Genomic DNA, 9,719 nt, shown 5'->3' with positions numbered 1-9,719 from the left:
TAGAAGAAAAGAAGCAATTTTATTGCTTTGCTGGGCAAAGGGGACTCACAGGAGGCTAGTGCCTTCAAAACTGAACCCACCTTGGGGATGGGGTGGGGTTGTTATATAGCTCAAACAATAAAGCTTTGATAACAAGCAACAGAATCATTTTCTCATCAGAAGACTTAGAGTGGTGACATGATGCCTCCAGGCAACCAGTTCTATAGAGGCCAGTGGTTAGATCTCTTTATCTCATAAGCACTCAAGGTGTGGTCTTCCTGGTAATTCAGGCTATTTTGTAAGGTTACAGTCCTGTGACCTTCTCCTTGGAGAAAAAGAACTCAGAGACCAAGCTTGATTATTACTTTCAATGACTGGAATAAAGTAGAAATAGTAAGATCAATAGCTTTAGTTTTAACAATGGGCCTGTAACTGTGAGTAGCAACTAGTCAGTTGACCGTTTTAAGGGCAAGCATAAGAATGAGCAATCTGTGAGCATGAGTGTGGCCGTTTTATTAATCCTCCTTTAGGCTTACTAGAGGTCAAGCAAAAGTTTATTATACCTGTTACAAATTTGTCAACAACAAAAAAAAGTAACTCAATGTAAAAATACTTTCAAAAACTAAACAAAATAAGAGATTTGGGGTAAATTCTATAGGAGTTTTATTTTGAAAGTATGTACCTAAAATTGTCTCTCCAAATTTTGGTACTTAAAACTTAAAACTAAGTTAAAAAGTTCACTGGCTATCTGTGTATTTTATAGATTATTAAAACATTAATTGCTGGGCAGATCTAAATTTATCTACCTTTGCCTTAGAGAAAAAAAAACTAAAACATAAGTTTCCAGTCAGGAAACGTTGATAGGACAACCAATTCACAGTTGCTTGCTTCTTGGTTTTTGCCAGAAATTTAAAGGTTTTGAAAAATAAATAAATAAGTAAGTAAATAAATAAATAAATAAAGGTTTTGAGGGTTAAAATTATAACATATGTAATTAAAGCTCCTAAAATAAGCATTTTTGTATACAGTGGGAAAGTAAGATGTATGTATTCGGTTAGAGTTTCATAAAAAACTACAAAAGAAGAAAAAGTTTCATACATAATCAGGATTTTAAATATCTAACAAATTCTAAAAGTTCTCTGTAGCCCCAGCTAACTTTAATATGCTTTAAAGAAAACCTGAGACATCTCAGATATTGTTAACTAGGATTATTTCATATGTTAAGTTAAATATAATCAGTCATAATTCCAGTCATTACAAATAAGTCTCTATCAATTACAGATATTTAACCATGCCTTTTAAGTCTTAATTTGTTACAGACTGTCAAGTTGTTACAAAGGTACTTCATCTTTTAAAAAATTCATCAGAAGTCAGTGGAAACAGTGGGTTACAACAGTCCCATGTCAAATGATGGCCCTTACCCTCAGCACTCTGGACACGAAAGCAAAAGGCTGTCCTGCCCCTGGGGCCCCTAGAGTAGGCATTCAGAGATTTTTTGCTCCCTGATAGGCAGGGTCAATGGCCCTCCTCAGCCTGGAAGTGGTTTCAGAAGATGGAACAACCTCCCTTTACAACCCCTTAAGAAGATTATGGGAGTAAAATCTCTGAGAGGGGAATGAGACAGGCAGGGGGCAGGGCACAGCCATTCAAGGAATAACACAGCAATTAACACAAGAATGGCGAAAGATTCAACCCCCAGGAGACCTTGAGGCTCAAATAGTGGGAGATTTGACTTCTAGTAGAACTTGACCTTCATTACACGCCCATTGTAATATATTAGCATGGTGAACAACATGCCTACAGGCACCAAGACAGTCCCAAGGCCGCAGCCCCCTCTCTCCCTCTTCGGACGTGGCCTGCACACTGTATGGAGTGTGTACCTACTTTTACTCTACTCTGAGCACCCAACCCCCACACCTCTTGGCCATTCTTTTGTCTCTTGATGTATCTCTAAATAACTCTACCTGTACTGAAACAAACAAATCAAAAAGATAATTGGTTCCCTCCTATTGATGCCAGTGGATCCATCCAGTGTTCCAGGTTCTTGACCCATCCCAGAAAGAATTCAGAGACAAGGTGTAGAGGTTAAAAAGAAAAGTAAAGTGAGGGTTTATTAAAGGATGGGTAGTACACTCTCCAGGGGAGAGCAGGCAGGCTCAGCTCAGCGGCTGCTCTGAGTTTCTTTGGCAAGTTAGTTACATAGGGTGTAAAAATGAATGGGTGGAATATTCATTGAGGAGGGAAGGGCTTGGTGTCATATTTTCTGATTATCACCCCAACTCCACCTTCCTGAAAGGAGGAGGGATTTTTGTCCTTATTTAGTCTGGGTCAGAAGTGTCATGGCCTAGGTGTGTGATGGGTACTTCTGACCTGTAAGCTAATTTTATTGAAATGAGTGCATAATGAGCAGAAGTTACATTTGGACACTGGAAATTCCTGCCTTTCTGATGTGTCTTTGTTGGTCTCCAGGCCAAAAGGTGTGGCTTTTTATCAGCCCAAAGAGTCCTGCTTTTCTTTCTCTGCCCAGGGACCCCTGGTGCTTATGTATGTTTCCTGCATTTGGCTTGTGCCCCTCCTTTCTGCCCAATTCCTGCCATTTGGTCTGTGTCCCCCTTTCTCTGCTCATATCTAGCTATCTGCCTGCTCTAACACTATGAGCTGAGGTCTCAGACAGGCCTAGAGGTGGATGTACACCAATATAATATACATAATTTATATGTACATATATCATATTATATATGCATATTATATTATATGTATATATTTTATAATATATGTATATATTATATAATGTAGATATTATATACATACATATTCAGACATATGTATATATTATATATATCCATACACTGACATGTGTATGGATATACAAATATATAATGTACATATTGTATATCTATATATTGAATGTATATATACATATATATTATATAATATACATATTATATATATACATATCCATGCACAGACATGTGTATATATATGTTATATATATATATCCAATGACATGCATATGGATATACACATAATAAATATATCTGTATGTTATATATGTATATATAAATATATAATGCATACTATACATATTATATATATATACATATTCATACACAGACCTGTGTAATTGTGTCCCCTTGTATAATAGACGCATGATACGAGTGCATTTCACCTCCACCCAGGCATGTGCATAGAGAGGCTTCCAGTCTCATAGACACATGATAAGGGTGCTCTGGGCCTCCACCCCCAGGCCTGGGCATGGAGGGGCTCCCTGTCTCGTAGAGACGTCTCATAAAGTCACTCCCAGGCCTTGTGACTGATTGATTGTTTTATTGACGACTCAGTTTCCCTACACTCTGGTTGATTGAAAACTCAGGTTTCTTGTGTTCTGGGTTTTTCCTTTCCCCTCCCTCTCCGTTGGCCCAGTCCTCATTTCTATCTAAGCTACCTAAGATTCCCCTCCCTAGTCATAGGACCCCAAATCTTGGGGACGTAGAAAGCGAGGACCGCTCTAGCTATTTCCTGCTGATCCGGGGAGATGATGGAGCTCATTGGGGTCGCAGACTAGCTGGCTGTCCTTGGGCAGGATGTGAGCAAAGGGTCGGTGTTCATCGAGGGGCTTGTATATAAGTGGTCTTGGCTGACTGGTTGATTACCTTCTTAATAATCATTTGAAGTTTATCTCTAGATGAAAAGAAACACTTTTCATAAGAAGGTTGAAAAGATGGAGGGCAAATATATAGAGTTAATCCTAGCCAAAGGACGAAAGGGGTCAACAAGGGTTTTTAAAAAAATTGATTTCTGTGCTTTCTGTTGGTTTCGATTTTAGAAAGCAGATGTGAAGAGTTAGTCCAGTGAACTAAAGGAGGAGTAAAAAGAGGGACCCTAATGTCAGAGACATTTCAAATAAGTATTAAAACAGTTTGGTGGGGGCCCTAAAAGAGAAAAGATTTGAACCAGGAGACATTGAAGAAAGAGGTTTATCTGTCAGGGATCCATAGTCCCCTAGGGCGATGTCACCAGTGTTGCTTGGAAAGCAGTCACAGATCACTAAGAGGTTCCCAGGAATATGTGGCTCCCATCGGTGAACCAGATCTCATCAGGGTTTTCCAGGGGTTGGTCAGTGAGATCTGTTCTAGCTCCTAGAGAAATGGATAGGGTTTCATGACATATATGAAAGGGAAGAGACTGGTCTGGTGGTGGTAATAGTGTAGCAGGGTTGAGTGTCCCACAAACGGAGACAGTGACATCTGGGTTTTCCAGTAATGATGCCTGATATTTAAGAAGCCGAGCATCTGAGAGCCAGGAATGTCCCTTGCCTTTTAAAAGGTCAGAAACTTGATGGTTAGCTTATGCTTGTATAGGGGACCCCAGAGTTAGCTTAAAAGCTTCCTCAGGAGAGCGGAGAGGGCTCCCAACACTCTTAGGCAGGAAGGCCAGCCTCAAGCAGTGGGATCTAGCCTCTTGGAGAGGTATCCCTTAGGCTGCTGGGTAGGACCCAGCCGTTGCGTGAAGACCCCCAAGGCTATTCCTCCTCTCTCATGAACACAGAACTGGAAGGGCCTGTGGGATCTGGAAGCCCCAAGGCTGGGGATCTTACTAGGAGGTTTTTTAATTCTTCCATTGCTTCCTGTTGGGAAGGACCCCACTGGAGAGGTACTGAGTCACCCTTACCCTGTAAGCTGTCATGTAGAGGTTGGGCTATGGACCCATAGTTAGGGGTCCTAAGCCTACAGGAATCTGTTAGTCTGAGAAATGCCCTGAGCTGCTTTCAAGTAGAGGGATTAGGGAGTTGTAAGATTCCCTAAATTCGTTCAGGGGAAAGGCTTATGGTTTCCAGGAGTCAGACCAACTCTTAGATAAGTGACCTCTTGTTTGGCAAATCATTTTGACCTTGGACTTGGAAACTTTATACCCCCGCTAGGCCAAGAAGTGAAGGGTTTGGATTGCATGTTGGATGGCCTGTTCTCGAGTATGGGAGCAGGTAAGTAAGTCACATATTGTTTCAATTAGGGAACCAGGTAGGATCTCTGAGGGAGGTGACAACCAGAGCAGCCGTCTTTGCTCGCTCTGGGACGCCTTGATCCCAGACGGCAGGATTAATTTTATTCTCCCAGGTCTCTGGGTCTGGAGGTTTTTCTCCTTCCCCAGAGAGCAGTAAGAGTTGTAAAGAGGTGAACATTTGGAGACTTGCTCCCAGGATAACTCGGGTTCTCAACTTGTAAAGAAGATCTTGGCCTAAAGAGGGGCTAGGACGTGCTGGCACACGTGAGAAAGAACATGCGCATGCGTGTTCATCCCATAAATAGCAAAGGGGAAAGTAAAGAATTTTAAGGTCGGTTTACCTGTGACTGACTCCCTTGACGGGACAGAATCTAGAGAAGGGTCTGGAGAAAGATGTTAGTACAGAGTAGGTGGTCCCGGTATCCAAAACAGAGTGATTGTCCTACCTGCCACATCCACTTGTCCCCGTGGCTCCAGCCCAGTGATGACGATGTCTTGCGTTGGGGCTGACTGGAGGGGGCTCCTTCAGTCCCAGACAACCATTTGCAGGTCGGTTATCCCCCACGGGCCATTTGGCTTGAGGGTCAGAGGGCCGCCCAATGACCTTGCTTGTTACACCGAAAGCAGGCAGATCTTGAAAATTTGTCCTTATGGGGACCTTTCTTGGCCCACTGACCAGGTCAGAGGCAGAAGTATTGATCATCAGGCTTGTCTCAGGCTGCTGGGGGCCGAGGACGTACGGACGGCGGCTGCCCTTGAAGGGCTGTAATCATTTGGGCCTGTCTGGCCTCTTTCCTTCTTTCCTTCTCCTGAGCCTTGGCCTCTTGTACCTGATCTCAATTTAAAAACAAAACAAAACAAAAACCCGTGGCAGCAATGGTTAGCGTTTGTCAAGAGTTACTATGGGTTCCCAGATTGCCTTTTGGCGTTTTCGTCTAATATCAGGGTCAGACTGAGTAAGAAATTTATCCTTTAAGATGATTTGTCCCTCATATGAGCAGAGGCCTAAGTGAGTATACTTAGTGGGTGTCTTCCGGATCCGCTCTGAAAAAGCGGGGTTTTCTCCGGGCGCCTGACTCACAGCTAACACCTTAGAATAGCTGGTAATTTTCTGTGCGGCTGCCTGGAGTCCTACCTTAACACAGATTAAAAAACGGTCTCTTTCCCACTTTTGGTTAAGGTCATTAAGATCCCATCGGGGCCCAGCTGTTTCCCCCTTGGGGTACTTATCGTTAGACAGATGTAGGCTGTCTGCATATTTTCTGGCTTCTCTGAGAACCCTTCCTTTTCTTTGTCAGATAAGGTTTGGCCAAGGATGATATTAACATCTTTCCAGGTGAGGTCATATGCCAGAGTGAGGTGCTGAAATGCCTCTCTGTTTTTATCTGGGTTCTCTGAATAGCTTCCCAGATCAGTCTTAATTTATCTCAGTTCTACCAGAGAGAACGGCTTATATAAGAATTGAGGACCAAATTCTCCACCTGTTTCTACCAGGAGGCAGGTCTTAGCTATCAAAGGTAATGGAGGAGCTGAAGGCAGTGTATTTCCTGAGTATGAGGGAAATGAGGGGTATACGGTAGGGAGAGCAGGGCAGGGCGTAGGTTTAGGAGAGTCCCCCTCTCTAGGGGGTGTCAGGGACAGTAGGTTATTAACCATTACCTGAGTGGTTAACTTACATCCTTCTGGAAGATCATTGCTCTCCCTCAGTAAGTAAAAAATTTTAACGTATCGTATCTCAGACCATATGGCTTGTCTCTTACAGGAGAGATCAAGCTGGAACGAGATAGTTGAGTTTATGCTCCCACTTATAGGCCATACTTCCTCGCAGGGAAGTCGCTATTGTGGCCAAGCAACATTACAAAGGAATGTAAGTGTTCTTCTTTTGAGAGTTTGTAGATCAAAACAGTCCCAGTTGGCCAATATGCAGCCCAAAGGAGTCCCAGCAGGGACAGACTCTTGGTTTCCCATCTGAAAAACAAGGGTAGGATGCAGGGGGGTTTCCAGAGCTTAGCGTCCTAAGGTGAAAAGCCCACGGACTAGGCTGACGTCTCAGCCTCTGTCCACAACCAAATGCATCCTAGAGGGTAGCCGTGAATCAGCAGTGCCTGGCGTCCTAGGGTCCTGATTCGGGGAGGGAAGCGACGTCTCAGCGTCCATTCCAGAAAGGGGGAAATGGCCACAGTCTCACTGTGTGCTGGGCGTCTCCGTGGTCTGATTGGAATGATCTCCTTTAGTTTAGCCAGTGGCTGGTCTCCCTACCACGCCTTGTGTTCTCAGTCCAGCTGCTGCAACCGGCCCCAGGAGCTTGTGCTCCGCTCGCTCGCCTTGGGGAGGGAGAGGGAAATGAAGGAGGAAAGATTAGGTTTAAGCATGCCATCCGAGTCATGGCACCAAAATTAATGTTACCAGGAAAAGGGAAACAAGACTTACCTCGGTTCTTAGTCACCCGAAAAAAAGTTTTTTGACGAGAGACAGAAAGCGTGATATAAGCAAGATTTTTATTGGTGAAGTAAAAACGTAGAAGCTAGTACTCTCCCGAGAACTGGGAGCGGGGCAATCCCAGAGAGGAAAAATGGCGCCGTTCCCTTGTTTTTCCTGCTTTTATATCCTGGTTTCATGATTGATTGATTGACTGATTGACAACTCAGGTTCCCTGTGCTCTGGTTGATTGACAGCTCAGGTTCCTTGTGTTCTGTATTGTTCCTCGCCCCTCCCTCTTCCCCTGCCCAGTGCTCATTTCTATCTAAACCACCTAACACTTCCTGTTACTGAAGCCCCATTTACAGTGTCCAGATTTTGACTGTTAACTTGCTAGTTGACGTCATGAGGCTTCTTTTGTTCAGCCTCTGCAGCAGGCTTCTAGTTCTTCATCTGTCTCTCCACTTTCCTCCTAAGCCTACAGTCGTGTAATATTATGGGACTTTGGGGGTCTAGTTTTCTGCTTAGCTTTGCCACTCTCACCATATGACTTTAGTAAGGAGGCTTATATTCCCTTCCAGACCAGTACTGTATGCCATTCTAAATGGACTTTGGAGATCTGCTTGGCAAACTTTTCAGTTCTTTGGCATGGCGTTGCTCTGAATTTAAGTCTGAACATGCACTTCTTTTGCAGACTGCTCACTCATTTCCAGACCTTCAGAGCTACCATAACCGCTGGGTTCTACATCCCCTGTAAACACAGTGTTCTCTTGTGAACGCTTCCTGTCTGCGTGGGCAATGTCAGCCATAGTTGCCTTTCAGCTATAATTTTGGGGGTACACCTCAATATTTAATTCCCCCATAGAACTGTCCAGCCAGTGCCAGGATGGATTTAATAAGCTAAGCACTTGGGCCCGAGGAGTCATGCAGTTGTGGGACATTCCTATGGAGAACCCGGCTGCTTTTTTATTTCCTAGGAGATGTATTCATAACCACGGCACATGCAGTGGTTGCAATAGTTAAAATTTCCCTCCAGTGACATTGTGCCCATCACCGTGGGATCACACAAACCCACCCGAAGCTGCAGTTTAACCCAGACACCAGGCTCTGCTAAATTCCACGGGCAGGGATTCAACGCCCCAGGTGCCGCCAAGAGGCAAATGTGATTGAGAATGGCAGTTAGCATTTACATAACAACCTGGCCACTCCGACCACCATCAACCAACCGTCAGGTTTATTCTTTATCTGTTTGAGAAGAAATTCTCTGTTTCGTCATTATGAAACCCAATGAGGGAGAAAGAAACTGATGGCTTTTGCTTCAGTAAATTGTTTCTGAAAGACCTGAACAGGCCGCTAATGGTAACATATATTAACCGTGTCCTAACCTGCCGCTGCCGGTATTCTCCTAAAATGGTACACTCAAGGGTAGGCTATATTTTTATCCATTTCCCAACATAATTAGCAAAAGAGAAATACCACTTGAATAAAAATAAAAGCTCATGCAACCAAAAAGGAAGAGAACCGAGGGTCTGCTTCCTTACAGGACCAAAAGGAGTTGCTCTGGCCCCCTTGGTTGCCTCAGCCCCCTGGTTGCCTGGGTTGGGGGTGGGGTGGCGGGTAGGTCAGGGCCGCCGAGGTGACAGGTGTGCAGGGCAGGTGCAGACAGCTCTTGGGAGGAGAGTCCCTGAGCCCCAGGCCCAGGTCAGCCGCAGCACACATCTGCTTTTCCTCTTCTGGGGTTCAGAGTGCACAGGGCCCCTTGAGAACCCAGAGTCCAACTCCCAAGAAGTTTGGAGGAGGCCGTGGCCTGGCCTCGCACAGCCACAGCCTGAGGGTGGCTGCAGACTGACCACCCGCCCCAAGAGCTGCTGGTGCCGAGGCCTCTTCTAAGCAAAGCTGGGACCAACCATGGCAAGTACGATGTGCTGGAGGCTGGGCCAAGGCTGGCCATGGCACAAGGCCACTTCACTTCATTGAGGCCCAGTGTTGTTTTGACAGGTCAAGAGAAGTCAACACAAATCCCTTCACATTTAAATCTCCAAGTTTCACGTTCTTGGATCTCTTCATGGTGTTAATACAATAGACTTTCAACATTCAAAGTAGGTATGTTCTAGGCTGTCAAAAGTTTCCAAATCCTTGAATATTGTAACATAGTTGTTTTTCTCCAGAACACACAGTAGACTACCTTAACTAGTAGCCTGCCTCAGACGCATCAGTGAGTGGTGTAAAACCAAGCAGAAAAAACAGCAAAATCTTGTTGCTCACTGTCCCACAGATTCACTTACATGTTAAGTGACTGTTTCCTGCAAGAAAGAAGCTAC

Source organism: Camelus dromedarius, chromosome 2 (genome assembly GCF_036321535.1).
Source record: "Camelus dromedarius isolate mCamDro1 chromosome 2, mCamDro1.pat, whole genome shotgun sequence".
In the NCBI taxonomy this organism is placed as follows: domain Eukaryota; kingdom Metazoa; phylum Chordata; class Mammalia; order Artiodactyla; family Camelidae; genus Camelus; species Camelus dromedarius.
This window is presented reverse-complemented; position numbering follows the sequence as displayed.